The sequence below is a fragment of the Meleagris gallopavo genome, chromosome 1 (genome assembly GCF_000146605.3).
Source record: "Meleagris gallopavo isolate NT-WF06-2002-E0010 breed Aviagen turkey brand Nicholas breeding stock chromosome 1, Turkey_5.1, whole genome shotgun sequence".
Taxonomy (NCBI): Eukaryota; Metazoa; Chordata; class Aves; order Galliformes; family Phasianidae; genus Meleagris; species Meleagris gallopavo.
The window spans coordinates 41,106,794-41,122,796 of NC_015011.2; the positions used below are offsets into that span (position 1 = coordinate 41,106,794).

The following is a 16,003-nucleotide window of genomic DNA, read 5'->3' on the forward strand; positions in this document are numbered from 1 at the left end:
TTTGCACATAAAAAGACGGAATATTTTGTGTGGTGAAACATGCCCTGTTTCATAAATTCCTTCTGACAGGGAGACTAAGTAGTCCAAAAACAATCTCTTACCAATAGCATTTAGAATGCTATTAATGTGCTGACCTGAGGCTTTTTGCAAGCTTGAATATCATTTAGGAGAGTTCATCACTGAATATTGTTTTTATTTTCCCTCATTTTGCAGTGGTGATACCTAGGTACACAGTTGCCACAATTTATAAGACTGAAAGTTAACATAAAAGCTAGCTGAGGCAGCAAAACTGTCAGGGGTTTATTTCACCCTTTTAAAGTCTCTGAAATTATGGAAAATAAGATGAGAAAATAAAAACCTTGTGTTTTTTGCTGCAGTTCTACACAATTGTTCATGACATACATATAAACAGCAATAAAGTTACAGCAAATTTATTTTCAGAGACCTGCAACAATCATCAATCAATGTCCTACTGATGCATAAAGGCTGAGGCTGACACTTAGCTTCATAAAATTCTCACTAAAGTATAAACTCTTTGTTATGCATTAAGTTTTGATCTTTGCAGAAGTTGAATATGAAAGTAATATCACTCCACATGACAGCCACTGTGGCAGACAACTTGAAATCAAAGACGTAGAGTGGATTTTCTCTTCTTCAGACAACAATTTTTAGATGTCAAGTTAAGGCTAGCATCCTACTTCAAGTACATCACTTGAAAATTTTTATGGTAGAAAATTAAGTACATATTTTTCCATCTTTTCTGTTTATCTAAATTTATTAATACATGAATTATTCTATGACTTAAATCACAATACGAAATGCTTACTTTCTGAGGCAGCTATTTTTCCTTTGATATTAGCATTTAAAAATGTAAGGCAACTTGCTTGCAGATGCACAGCTAGCATTTCTGCTCAAGACTTGTAAATACATTCAAGGAATCTGCTGTAAAACATAGGTTTATGTTTTTGACCTTATCACAACAATATAAAAAAATCAAGGCAAATGGAGACTGAATGTAGTACAGTACAATACACAGATATACATTCTTAATTCATCTCTATAGTAATGGGTCAGCCAAATCTTCTCTCCCAGTCTACCAGTTCCCTGACATGATATGCCAGTTCAGCCTGCATAAGATTAAGAAAAGGAATCTTCCTTTACTTCATTAAGTAATGAGACTACTTCTCTGGCCTCTTAGCCACAAATAACTACACGGAGTAAATTACTACAACAGTAGTTTTTTTCCAGAGGAAGTGTTATTGCAAGTAGCCTAAGACATCTTTTCAAGGAGAAATTGTAAGTTATCTGAATCTTTATAATATTCTACATTCTTTCATCCCAGGCAGTACAAGGAATCTTTATGCATGTATTTATGTATTTTTTGGTCCAAGATTTGGAGTACTGATCAAGTCAGTACTTTCTTAAGAATACTATGTTGATAACAATTTCTCTTGTATATAACCAGGTCTAAATTCATAGAGGATTCATTCAGATGATCACTGGGATTTTTTTTTTTTTCAAATGAAGTTCTTATTCTGGAAACGATCCAGTACTGTCACTATATATGTAGGTAGAAAACTAAAGCTTTATGAAAAATCTTTTAACTTTTTTTTCCTTTTCCTCATGACGATAAGAATTATTTTTGTAATAATTAAAAAAAAAGGCTTCCCATATATGTATAAAAAAAAACAACCCTAATTCTGTGCTGACTTTCTTCTCTGAGCTTTAGAACTTGTTCTGTAAAGAAAATATCAAGCTACTGGTTGTGAGCAACAAGTGGCAATCACCAATGAGAAATCCTCCAAATCAAAATTTTGTCCTACATAGGCAAATGTGCCTGTTTTGTTAGGTTTTTTTTTTTTTGCTGTACTACATTTTCTAGAAAATGAGAGGAAAAAAGAAAAGGATTTTTGTATATTTATCTATCTGTAAAGCAGTAAAGCAAGATGATAACTTTTGAAGCTTTCTTGAAAACATTAAACAAATCAAACAGAACTTTTTTAATCCTAAAGCATATTTGCATCAAGAAACAATGTTAAAAAAAATCTATATTTATATTTTCATTTCACCAGAATGCATATTTTAAATACATGGTAGATTTCTACTTTAGAACCATTTTCAAAATTAATTTTTCAAAGAAAAAAATTCAAACCAATTCTATAACTAGCTAGAAAGGAAACTATTCTTCATGTCTTTCTGTGCTACAGGTGTTAACATCAGGCTACCTGGTAGCAGTTAAACAGATCTCTAAGTAATTACTGTAGAAAACCCTACACTTTCTTCAAAAGGAAGGAAAAAAACCAGCAAATTGTCTACAAAGAATTTTTCTTATTCCTTACAGAAAAATCAAAGCATCTAAGTTGAATCTGCCAATCCCTGCAAAAAAAATAATTGAACAGGATAAAACATAAGAGTTAAGGACATTTTTAATGTAACAGTTAACACAATACTAAACATTGTAACTGGATAGATAGATTAAAAAAAGAAAACATGCTACGAAATAGATGATGTTAAAGATATATTTAAATAGAATCAGTTGCACTGTGGCAGACAACTTGCACAAACTTTCTTATAGTATTCCACATATATCAATATGTCAATATATTATATTGACAAACTGCACATTTTCTCACTGTTTAAGAATGAATGTGCCTATTTGGGCCAAAAGATCGATAAAAAATATTTTGTTTTCCTTAAAACATGAACATTCTTTGGAAATTTCAGAACAGGTTTAGGCCTGTTTGACTCCAGTGCTGACAATTTACCCAAAGGATAAACAGGAGCCATTGAAGATAATACTTCTCCTCCTGATGATAGGCCTCCTGCAGATAGTAATTGTCAACCCACACCTGTGCTTGAGTCAAAACATCAGGTCTGAGCAGTCAGGACCTGAAATATGGCAGGGAAGAAAATTTTAGCCTGCCTAACACTTAGAGTCAATTTAAACTTGACTTGACCTATCTCATCAACTCAGCAGGTATCAGCTGTTTGGCCAGCTGATTCCCTCACAACATATCCCATTTTATTTTATAGTGCTGTTATGACATTAGTGCAAGTCAGAATTGCTGGTGTTCTTTATAGCTGACAGAGCAGATAGAATTAAGGAATTATGCCTTAAAAATAAAAAAAAAAAAAACTATCTGTAATGTATAAAAAATGCTCATATATTACTGATCATGTTGAAGTTACCTGCAGTACTGTTTTGTTAGTATGCTTTAATTAATGTTATTTTGAGTTCTGAAATAAAATTCTCAGAACTCCTTGACAGAGATGGATATCCTGACCTCAAACTTAATTTTGTTGGAGGTAGCATTCTACATCCCAGACTTTTCTTTACAGAGAGCAGGAATTCACTACAGCACTGCTATTCTGCACTGAATTAGCACTGAACTATTCTGGGAGTAACAGAACCAAGATAGTGGTTTTCTATAGATGTGTCTCACAGTGACTTCTTCAATGTATAAAATGAACCAACATTTTTATAGCTGAAATGTTCACAGTATCTCACATATGATACTCAGTAAGAAGAAAAAAAACACTGAGATCTCTCTTCTCTATTTTCAAGGGGCTTGGGGAAACTCCCACTATTCAGAAAAATCTGGGATATTACATAAACAAGTGATTGTCATTTAATCTCAGTCTAAAAAAAATCCTCTTGCTGTGACACACATGCCTGGTGCTTTAAGAAATAGCGCTTTCACAAATTCAAAAAGGTCCACCTGAAAAAAAAAAAGAACCAAATACAATGAAATCCCTTAAGATTTATTTTAAAAGTGTGCAAAGTAGTGATCATGCTGGATTGGAAAAACTCTGTATGTTAAAAGTGAAGCCAAATTAAAACCATGCAATGAGAAAAAAGGGTTGCAATGTTAATGAGTACAAACCAGGAGGTATAAATTTTACAAACAGAGTATTTTGAATGTACATTAAAAATAATAGTAAAACTGACTCAAAAAAAAAATGTATTTCTCATAAAGAAAGCAGATAAAACCAGGAAACACTATTTCTATTATATGCTGGGAAGAAGATGAAGGAAAAGCGAAATCATTTATCATTGAGTCATTAAAAAAAGAAAAAAACTATACAAGAATATTTCATCACCATAGCCCAAGCCAGGTTCAGCTACATATATAAAATACCTACACAATTCTGGACACTCCTTCCTGTACTTCACAACTAAAATTAAATTTTCAGCATCTTTGTCTTTGTAAAATACTAGCTTATGATCTCAGTATCCTTAAAAAAAAAAAAAAAACTGATTAATTTATCTGAATACTTCTTACATTCTTACTTCTGGATGCAGAGACCATTTTGCCTGTTTAAATAGAAATAAATAGAAACTGTTTAATCCAGTTTCTATTTATTTAGCTTGTTTTATAAAATTTCAATAAAATGAGCATTATACATAAAACTACTATAATACGTGGGCTGGGACAATTATTATACATTATCCTGCTATAATATGTAGACTGGGATAATTATTACAGCTGTCCCTTTTGTGCCATCTGGAGGTCATCTTTCTCAATATTTTTCTAAGAAATATTTCTCCAGTAAGCTAATTTACATTATCTGTAATGCTTTTACAGCTATAGCTCTCAGCAACAGTTAATCTTATTATGGGTATTTCATATCACAATCTCTTTATAATATGATCTGTAGTGACCCCAAAACCATAGAGTTTAAGAGAGGTAAGATTGACAGTGGAATTACAATCCTGAACTTCAGAAAAGCAAATTTTAGCCTCTTCAAAGCCCTGGTTAGCAGCATCCCACATGAAACTACCTCAAAAGACAAAGTGGCACAAGAGAGCTAGCTGATTTTCAAGGACAGGTTTCTCAGAGCACAGAGATGATACTTTCCAGTGTGCAGGAAGGAAAACATGGATAAACACAGGGTTCTTGCTTAAATATAGAACAGAAATACATAGAAAGTGGACTCAGTATAAAGATACTGCCTACACATCTAGGCATGGAGTTAGGAAAGCCAAACTTCAGCTGGAAGTAAAAGTAATAAGAGACAACTATAAAAGCAAAACAAAACGTGTATACTGCAGTACCAAAAGAAGAGCTAAGAGCAATGTCAAAGAATTCAGTATTATGTAATCTATTTGGACATGCTCACATCCAAGGTATCAGATAGAACGCATCCAAGGGCATTGGAGGAGCTGGGCAATGTAACTGCAAGTCCACTTTCTACCACCTTTAAAAGGTGACAGTAAGGAGAGGTTCTTATTATTGGAAAGAAGTAAAGTCCACAACCATATTCAAGGTAAACAAAAATGGCAATCCATCTTAGGTCAGGCTGTAGGTTGGTCTGTAGGAATTCTATGGAAGAAGTTTTCCTAAATGCCATTTCTTAACATATGAAAGACAAAGTGGCTGAGTAGCCACCATGGGTATGCATAGCCAGTATGTGCACTTCATGCCCGATCAATTTCATGTTTTCTGTGACAAAGAGTGTTGTGAGCAAGGTGAGGTTAGCAGATGTTGTGTAAATGTGATTTTAGAAAGGCCTTTGAAAATCTCCTGAAGTCCCTTTATCACCAAAAGTGACTATGGACTGGATAATTAGCCAATTAAGTTGATAGAAAAAAATCCTGGACTGTCAAACTCAAGGTGTCGTGAACAGTGGTGCAAACTGCGTACAGCCAGTAACTACTTAGGGTCCCTCAAGCATCAGTACTGGGATATGAACAATTAATGTGTTCATTGGTAAACTAGAAGATAGGACAGGGGACACTTTTACACAGTTTGCATTTCGCAATGTGGGGAATCAGTACATTGTAGGACAGAGCTGCACTTTGGAGCAATTTGAAAAGGCTGGAGAGACATGTTGATCAGAACCTAAAACACTGAATTCAATCAAGCCTGAAGTGCAGTGATGGCAGGGGCTACTCCCTGCAATGCTATAAACTGGAGGCTGACTGACACTTAAATTTTTTTAATTACTGCAATCGATAGAAGTTCACAACAGCATTGTAGCTGAGATCATAACTCTGTTGGAAATGTAATCCAGTTTGTTGTACCCTTTTATACATAAGGACAAATTCTTATTGGCAACAATTGCTTTGGAAATTCCAAAGTACTACTTGAATAACTTAATATTGATCTAGATTTCTGGAAATTATTTGTCTGCTACTCTGTGAAGTGAGAGCAGTGCTCCTGAGTATTTTAATTTCTGTAGCATATTAAATAGTTTACTGCAGTTGAATTTTTAATGCAATATACTAAATCATACTTCTTGTTAAGTACTAATCATACTTAAGATTGTAAATGGAAAGGCTACCCAATCTGGAGGAAACAGTCTTCTCTCACACACAGATCATAATTTGAATTTGACATGGCAAGAGGAGAATATTAAAAGAAAGAAAAACCAAGATTGGAGGGAAAGATAATCCTCAAAATAAAAGGTAGGAGTTGCCTTCTGTTAATTTTATGTTTTACTAATTTGGCATATTCCTAGGAAGTTTAGAAACATGTAGAATTTACGATGGTAATACTGCTTTCTTCTACCAGTGAAATTCTATTTCCTGTTGTATGTTTAAGTTAGTGAGAGCACTGTAACACCTTTACTCATTTCTGTGATTGGTGTAATAAGTTTTCAAAGGTGGTATTTGCAAAATTATACATGTAGAAGAAGATAGATAAATTAGCAAACATCTAGCAGAAAAGTATTCTCTATTCTCTTCATTGCTCTAAACCATTGAGAGAATTATATAAGAATGTAGTAGCCCAGATGTCATTTCAATGACAGGATCATCTAAATTCAGTGGAAGTTTAATAGGCAACAGTTAGAGGAATTATTCTGAATTTAAGCTTGTATAGCTGGCAGCTGTACAAAGTGATATTTAGAAATGAATTGTAGCTTTAAGGAAAAGTTAACGTGAAAGAAAAAAAGATCGTATGTGGATTCCAGGCAGTTTATGGATTCAAAATCCGCAAGTAATTTAGAGGAAAATCTAGAGGAAGCTAAAAGCCTATAGGATTTTTATAATGTTACTCTCCCTAAAGTTTACGTGTTTGAGGAGAAATTCAGTCAGATACCTGATGGAAGTTAAGCATGTAATTCTTTTTTGAATGCTAATTCTTTAAAAATCAGCTCAAAGGATTAGAATACTCAAGGTTATTTAGAGTGGACCATTAAAATGAAAATCTATACCTGAGAGTAACCATTTCTTCATAGATATTACACTTTGCTGATGCAGATTCTTCTAGCAACATATCCTATGATTCCTCTGGTATTAATTATTCCAGTTCCTTCCCAGTCAACTGTAAAAAAACACGTCAGTATTTCTGGACACCAACAGAAGATGACAAAGTAATTTAGATTGTTCTACCACTAGCAAGACTGAGTTACTCACACATAAAACATTCATCCAAGCGTTAGTCATCCTACACATCTCTGATGGAATTTCTGCATATTAGAATTCAGATTATTTGCCTTTGCATAAGACTAGTTTATCTTACAGTCTGGCATCACAAGTGCAAATAACTGGCTAAATTATTCACCCTTTAAGTTCTTATCACGAATGTTATTTCATAAATCACTGAATACAAAACCTTAACCACCAGGTCAAAATAGAGCCAACAATTTAGATTCTTTTATCAGCTGAAATGTGTGCATGTACACGTGCATATGCAAAGTGAATGAAATATTTTACAAGAAATGAACCATGCTTAAGCAACTATTTTTGTAAAAACTGCAAGCATAAGCATATTTTTGCATTAACATACATGCATTTACATACCTATCAGGCAGGCTATTGCCCTAAGCCAGCTCCTGGCCAGACACCTCAAATTGTACCTAACATCATACAGCATCCAAGCTAATAAACCCACTAAGTACATATGTATAAGAGCAGGCTAACTTGCATTAGGACCAGATTGATCTTGTTTTATTTCTTGGAAATAATTTCATAGGTTAAGAGAGAAGATGCTGTGCTCAAAAACAGTGACAACTTCTGACATGTATTGAACTCAATCTCCTCAAAATACCAAAGATTGCACACAGGCTAATGTTGTGAAAACGACATGCTGCACTGAAATCAAGAAACTGGGACAAAGTGAAAGATTGTCACTTAAGAGGGTCACCACATGAAAACAAGAAGAGCTGGAAAGTAAATTTTCCCAAGTGCAAGTATAGTTATGTGTAGAGAAAATAGAAAATAAATAAATAAATAAGAAAACTGAGATCTCTTTGCATTAAAGCATCATATTTAAATATAAAGGTTTCATCAAGTTACAATATTCTAGTGCTTCCCTACATACAAACATCTTCCTAGGACATTATAATGTATATTTCAGTTCCAACATTCACCTTAAGAGATAACATTTGAATTTGTTTCCCTTTTTATTTCAAAATGTTATCATAATAAGCCTCAAGTTGGTAAATTCTTTTTTGCAAATAACAAAAAGGTACACAGTACTCTGAACCCACTGAACTTAAGGCTTTTCTGTCTCCTGTTCTCCTCCTCTTCTATTGTGATCTGTTAAACAAGAGCTGCAATTGAAGCAGTTACAATTCAAGGTGAAGACCAAGTGTCAGTAAACAGTATTTGGGAATCTGTTGTTTATCACAGTTGTTTCCATCCTGCATATGATTCTCTGAACTTTGTACTGATGATACATGTCTCTATCAACACATACACATGAAGAATATATGACTAGCCAATGCACCATGGTTTTGAAGTACAAGCTTATATTACCCACAAACTGTATTTGCTTCTCAATATACTTGTAATTTCTTTAAAGAATAATTAAATATATTTTTTTAAAAGTTAACATTCAAAACCAGACTCAATTGTGGTGATAACTGAATGACCAAATTATTCAGTTTAACTAATTTCTGTAACCTTAAATTTGTTCTTCTATATCAAAAACTGATGCATCTCTTTAAACTCTTCACTTTTCCTCCTTCAAGAATGGCACTTCCCATTTTGTTTACTTTCGCAAAACTTTTTTCCAAGTTTAGTAATCCAGTCACTGCAGTTTTCTCAACCTCTAAATGTTAGAATGAATTGCAGAAAAATTCACAAAACCCTGAAAATTAAGTTAATTTATATAAATTAATTTACATAATTCATAGGGGAAAGTGTTCTTTATTAGTTTCTTTACTGAGAGAAGAAATGCCTCATTAATTTTAAACATCAATCTGAAAATGCTATCCTTGTCAGATAGAATAATGACTGACATTACAGAGAGTACAATGAACTGCGCAGAAAATACAGTCATTAATTATTCACTATCATGTGAATTTACATTCCTGTGTGTAAAAATACATGCTTATTGGCATTATGAAAGCTTTGAAAACCTTATGATTAACCATTGTGTACATAAGGAGAGAAATGAGGGAGAACTTGGATTCAGAAACTCTTACAAGTATGCATAAAATATGGATTTTTATATATCTTTAAAGTAATTGGTGCTGTCATGTCATTGCTCTCCTTTGATACACACATTTCTAGTCATAGAAGGATCAAGTCCAACTCCTGGCTCCACACAGGACCATCTTGTACCTAAGAGCATTGTCCAAATTCTTCTTGGACTCTAGCAGGCCTGGAACTATAACCTTTTCCCTAGAGAGCCTGTTCCAGTGAATAAATAGCTGATTAAACTATCACATTAACAGTCATTAAGACTAAACTATTTTCTAATTAATGGAAATTTACGTTTTACAGATTTTTATTATTTTTTTTAAACAACAACACTGATGTTCATAAATTTATTCAAGGAATGCTAGCAAAATGAAAACTGATCCAGGTAAAGACCTCCTGTTATTAAATCTCAGCGTCTGCCTTTAGAGTAGATATTACTAATCTAATGGCAAGACTCTAGACCCACTTATTTCCTCTTAAACACTGACACAGACTTCATAATATTATCTGACATATGTTGTTCTGGTAGAATGGCAATTCATTTTTTTTCATTATCATTTTACCATATTCTGATTACCCCATGAATAAGATTAAATGTTTGCTTTTGCCCAATCAGCTTAACTCAAAACCTGTGCAGCGGTTTTAGTAAACTTGCAATGTAGCATTTTAGTGAATACAATCAATATCGAACAAGCAATGATTCTTTTTCTTCATTCAACAGTAAGGTACTATCACTGGGCTAGTACCTAGCCATAGGTACTAGCATGTAGCCCATACCATTAGGCTAGGTAAAATCAAAATCAATCAGAATAAGAAGTTCTCACTGGCACCATTTATAACAATACAGGACTCTTCCCTATCAGCTAGCACTTATTTCACAAATAAACCAGATCATTACTTTACAGAGAGCAATCTGGTTGGTCAGGCTTGATTTACCCCTGGACAAATGGGAATGGTTTTAAACTGAAGGAAGAGAGATTTAGAGATGTCAGGAGGAAGTTGTTCACTGAGAGGGTGGAAGTACCAGAACAGGCTGCTCAGAGAGGACTCTTCATCCCTGGAGGTGTCCAATGCCAGGCTAGGTGGGACCCCAGGCACCCTGATCTGATGCCTGATCTTGCGGCTGGAAATCCTGCCCAGAGAAGGGGGATTGGATCATGATGACTTGTAAAGTCTCTGCTAATCCAGGACACTATGATTTTTGACATCTTTTTCTTGTCTATGGAAATTATTCATATGTGACTGCAATACTACTTTATATTACTTTTACCAACCTGTTATCTAGCTTTCCCATATAATTTCTAAAATCTGGTCACTTTAGAGGTACATCTTTCCCCAATATACACAGCACAGGATTATCAGAAAGATCCTGACTGCGCTTCTGATAAACAGTTTAAATAGCTAACTGATTGAAGGGAAGGTGTGAAATCAAAAATATTTTCATAATATATACAGATGTCAGCTAGGCAAGCTGTTTTTAAGATATCATCTATGTAAATGGATATATTAAAAAAAGAAAAAGAAAAGCCTTTCAACATATCTGTAAAAGCACACCCCCACAACACCTTCTTGTAGTCCCTTTGGAGACTTGCTCATCTTATCTAACATTAGAAGTCACACTGCGTTACTTGATTTATTACAAGTTAAGTAGAAGGCAAAAAATATCAGAGGGTTAAAAAAACAACAATTTGAATCTTGTATTTGTGAAAACAGTGATTCTCAGAGAAGTAAAAAAAAAAAAACAAAACAAAAAGTAAAGTAAGGTTTAGGGGAAAAATGAAGTAATGTTTTGAGGTATATTATAGTTATTTTGAAGTCTCTCCTTTCCAATAGCCATGTTAAATTTGCTATTCATACAGTACGAGTCCTTTTTGTCTTGACTCAGCAGCTATTCATTTATAAATCTATACATAAAAATAATAAAGATATCAACCAACAATTCAATTTATATGAAAAAAAGATCATACATGAAAAGATTTCTCACTACTGATAACCTGTAAATTGTTAGCAGCTCAGTACTCCTCTATTGTTCTATCAAGGCTCGTTATCACTTTCTGATAGATATAGCCTTTAATATCTAACAGCTAAGGTCTATTCAAATAAACTTTTACTCCTGCTACTGATCTTCCATGTTCTGCAAGTAAAACCTGCTACCAGGCTATATAATGTACATAAGTTTGAGAGAAAAAAATGTGTATATATATATATAGACATACAAGAAGAGAAGGGCAACAAAAAGAATTCAGAGGAAACTTTGTATTTAAACATTCACATTCATCCATCTCATAATAGGCAGGAACACTCCTCAGTTTATCAGTATTTTCCCTGTATTGGAAGGCTCAAAACTGGGTGCATTATTCTATAAGCGTTACCCAACAACTCCAATTACATGCAATGGCATTTCCCATAACGAAGAAGAGTGTAGCATGTTTTTATAGTATCAAAGAAATTTTAGAAGTCAAGCAAACATCTAGTATTCAGAAACAAACTTCCTCCTTTTCACTTCCTAAAGAACTCACAACTTATAAGATTGTATTCTATATTAATTACTTCTTTCAAGATCACAGTGCTGACACCAGAAGCACTCCTCCAGTGCCCAAATTCACAACAGACAATAGCAATAGTTGTTGCAATAATTGTGTACAGAATACACATCAGCAACTGTAAATGGATATAAAGCACTGCATTTCACAATTTAGTATGTACTTTGAACTCATTTCACAGGAATTGGAGCGTCTCTTAAGTGATAAAATTAGTAGGTTCCACAAATTCTGTTAAAATATGTTCACTACCCAGTGACAAAAGCGAAAGCAATTCTTGCTCAACTTTCTTCTCTCATGTTTCAACTTTCTCAGATACATTTAAGTAAAAATAACATACGGCATATTCTACAATTACTTGATATTCAGCTTATGATGAAGCAAGTACAGAAATCTCCAAGCTGAAAAGACTTTTTAAATAAATGAAATGCTTTTTATCAAAACTAAAACTTACAACAAAATGAACCTTGGCAACTATATTTAACTACTGGAGTCTAAACATGTTAAAGCAAATCATCCAGATTTCTAATGACTTCAGAACTTAAAAAAATAAATAAATAACCACATAATCAACTTTTCAATAGCTTATGAAAAAGAAAATAGATCTCAACTGCACTAAAGTAAAAAAGCAAATGTATAGTAAAACTCGGAAACTAAAAATTACCTCAGCTCTCCTTTGAAATCAAATCCCTCAAGGAAAACTATACAAGTGATCTGCTCACATACAAAAGGTTTATTGTGGAAAAAAAAATATATAAGTTTCCCAGATCAAAACTACTTCACATATAAATCTCTTGTTCAAATTTGATGAAATGCTTTAAGAAATATTAGAAAAGAGAGAAAGACAGAGAACAACAGAAAGAGATGAAAGAATGAAATAGAAGCAACAGCAAGGCAATGGAGAGTAAGAGAGGGAGGCAGCTTGAGAGACTGATGATGAAGGGACAGCTGAGAGAAAGCTAGCTAAGCTGTGGTGATGGACACACATGGGTCATTGCTGGGACTGTATCTATGTACACACACCCTTGTCCCATACAGTTCCATGCAGTTAATTATATGTACCAAGGGAATTGTTGAAAAACAAAAGCCTAGAAAAAAAGGGCAGTCTTAGACAACAAGAAAACTACTTCCTATTTGTGATAAATAATCATCTCTGCTAAAAGTAATGAGGCAGTTAATTAAGTTGGATTCAAACACTAGAATAAACTGATAGCAAATGATTTATTGGGCTTATGTGGCAAGGTTCTGGTAGAAAAGGGACTTAAGGGATGATCTCTGAGTGCAGCAGCCACCCTATGATAGATCAGAGCCAGCTCCAGCTGCTCCAAAGGGTCCCACCACTGTCAGAGCTGAGCCATGAGCGATGCTGGATGTGCTCTGGGAGAGCAGATTTAAGAGAAGGAATAACTGCTGCACTTCAGCAGCTGGGAGAGAGGAGGTAAAAAAAAAAAAAATGTAGAGAAACAGCTCTGCAGCCACCAAGGTCAGCATTGGAAGAGACCGGGAAGCACTCCAGGCACAGAGCAGAGGCTCCCTGCAGCCCAGGAGAGGCCCCTGGTGGAGCAGGATGTCCCCCTGCAGCCCATGGGCACCACGGCAGAGCAGATCTCCATGTGCAGCCATGGAGGAGACCATGATGCAACAGCAGATTGAGGCCTGAAAGAGCTGCAGCCGATTAAGAGCTTCCACAGGGGTACCCTGGGCCCAAGCTGCAACTTGAGGAGAGGACACTGCAGTGGGGCAGGAGGGCTGGGGGAGCTGCCACCAATGGGGACTTATGTGGAGCACTGCCTGAAGGGTGGGCCTTTATAAGAGATTATTCTTTTACATCATTGTCTCAAAGCTCGCTGGGGACACAGATGGACAAGTCCAACCAAGTCCTGGGAAAGGTTGTGAAATCCTTTGTCTGAGGGACACATATGGACAAGGCCAGGGGCAATGAGAGAGAGAGAGAGAGAGAGAGATAAACTGCAGATTAATGGCTAGGAAGCAGTCTTTTGTGTGGGCTTATCTCAAGGAAGATGGCCATCTCAGGAGGTACTGCACATGACTCTTACACAAGTGCCCAGGTATCCCACGCTAGCAGAAGAAGGATAAAAAGAGGACATACAACCATGAGGTTAGGTTTTCTGGCAACAGATTCCTCATGAAGAGGAAGAAGTTTCTAACATAAGAAGCCTCATGACCTGCCTCTCTCCCTCCTGGACTTGCTCTGTGCTCTACCAGCATGCTGAAGAAGAACAAAGGTGTCTGCCATCAGATTCCTCACTACGGAATTCCTGCATGCTGACAGACTCTCCTGCCTGCTACCTGAGTCTTCCTGCTTCCTCCCAGATTGGCTCTGAGACTTCTTCCTGCTACCTGCTTTCTGCTCAAGGCCAGCCACGCTGCTGCTGCTTTCACCTCAGACCTTCAAAACGGCATGAAACAGGACCACTGCTGGATCCTGGTGGATCCCTGCTTTACACAATTCTTGCTTATTTCCTATCTTTTCTATCGCCCTCCTTCCTTTCCTCATCACCCTAATTTATAATAGTTGCCATTCTTCCCTTTCCCATCTCTCTTATTAGGATTTATAATAAACTGGTCATACTAGATTTGAACCATTGTTTATTAATATCACACTGGGTATACAGATATTAAATAGAACCTCCTATCCCTCCTATAAATTGGAGCAAAGCAGCCCTGTGCTACAGACCTCTGATGGGACTGTGCTTGGAGAGCTTCAGCCTGTGGGAAGCCCACACAGGGGTCACTTCATGAAGGACATCCATGGGAGAGACCCCACACTGGGTAAAGTGTGACCATGAAGGAGCAGCAAAGATGGACAGAGTTGTGGACTGACTGCAATCACCATTCCCTTGAACCACTTAGTGGATCTGGAAAAAGGTGACTGAAAGAAATATGGTTTTAGTTTGCTTAATTTCTCACTGCTCTGCCCTTATGAACAAGCAATAAATTACACTGATTGCCTTGTGCTGAGTCCATTTTGCCTATAATGGTAATTAGTGGAGATGGTTTTTGGTTGTTGGTATTCTACATTATAACATCATGTAGTGCACTGGGACTTCAAAGTGTTAATGCTCAAGTTCAAAGTACCTGTCTGGAATAGAAGAACAACTACATACCCCACGGGGCTTTGCGTTCAGAGAAGAGATGTAATCCCTGGCAAGGTCACCTGATGCACTCTTCATCTCCCTGCTGCTCAGCTGGACTGCACATCTCACCTCCATGTTATGGTGAGGCCTATCCACCTATCCATCAGCCTGTAAACCATTGACAGGAGATCCCTCAGATATCAATCCACATACTCTTCTTTATACTTGTATTTTCTCCCAGTACCCTTCTGAGACAGATTTGTGAGAGAGCTGCATGGTGATGCTGAATTATCTGTCAATGTTAATTCACCATACTTACAGTAAGAGTGGTTACTGGAACTGAGAATTTTCCCTTTCTATAAGACTCAAATGGATTAAGAGAGTCCAGTTGGACACCCCTGCTTAGTATCAGCACAAATACTCTCTAAAGTAGCAAAAGAAACAGTTAACTTGGTGAGCAGTTCAGAAAAATAACATGTACAGACAGCATCCAACAATATATCCAGTAATTAAGGACAAACAAAACAATTATTATAAATGATCAGAAAACAAAGATCACAGAATCATACAATGTTGGGTTGAAAGGGACCTTTAAGATAGTCTAGTTCTAGCCCCTGCTATAGGCAGGGATGCTTCTGGAACAGATTGCTCAAAGCCCCATCCAGCCTGACTTGAATTCTTGCGGGGAGAAGGCATTCACAAAGAAATCGCAAATATATTCTTTGTAAAGGATATAAATCTTTTTAGGATTTGGTTTCTAAAATCTATTATAGAAAGATTATGCTTTCAGGTAGACAAAACTACTGTGCTTCTTAATCAAACTGTTAGCACAGCTGAGTCTGAACTTCACTAAATAAATACGACAAACTCCTTGCTAAAAACATATATATAATCTTAAAAAAGTAATAATTAAGGCAGCATGAGGAGGGACTTTTTCCCACACAGTCATCTTTGTCTGTTGCTTAAATACACTAATTTGTAGCTCCCTTAAA

At 35.7% G+C, this 16,003-nt stretch overlaps 1 long non-coding RNA gene across 1 annotated transcript in view; it reads right to left on the reverse strand.

The window, feature by feature from the left end:
• Positions 1 to 2,074: 2,074 nt before the first annotated feature.
• Positions 2,075 to 16,003, reverse strand: part of LOC109366439 — a 37,163-nt gene continuing 23,234 nt past the window's right edge. The window contains exons 2-3 of the long non-coding RNA XR_002112770.1: positions 7,159 to 7,268; positions 2,075 to 3,719 (exon numbers count right to left, since the gene is read on the reverse strand). This is a non-coding gene — a long non-coding RNA (uncharacterized LOC109366439). The remainder of the gene's footprint in view (positions 3,720 to 7,158; positions 7,269 to 16,003) is intronic.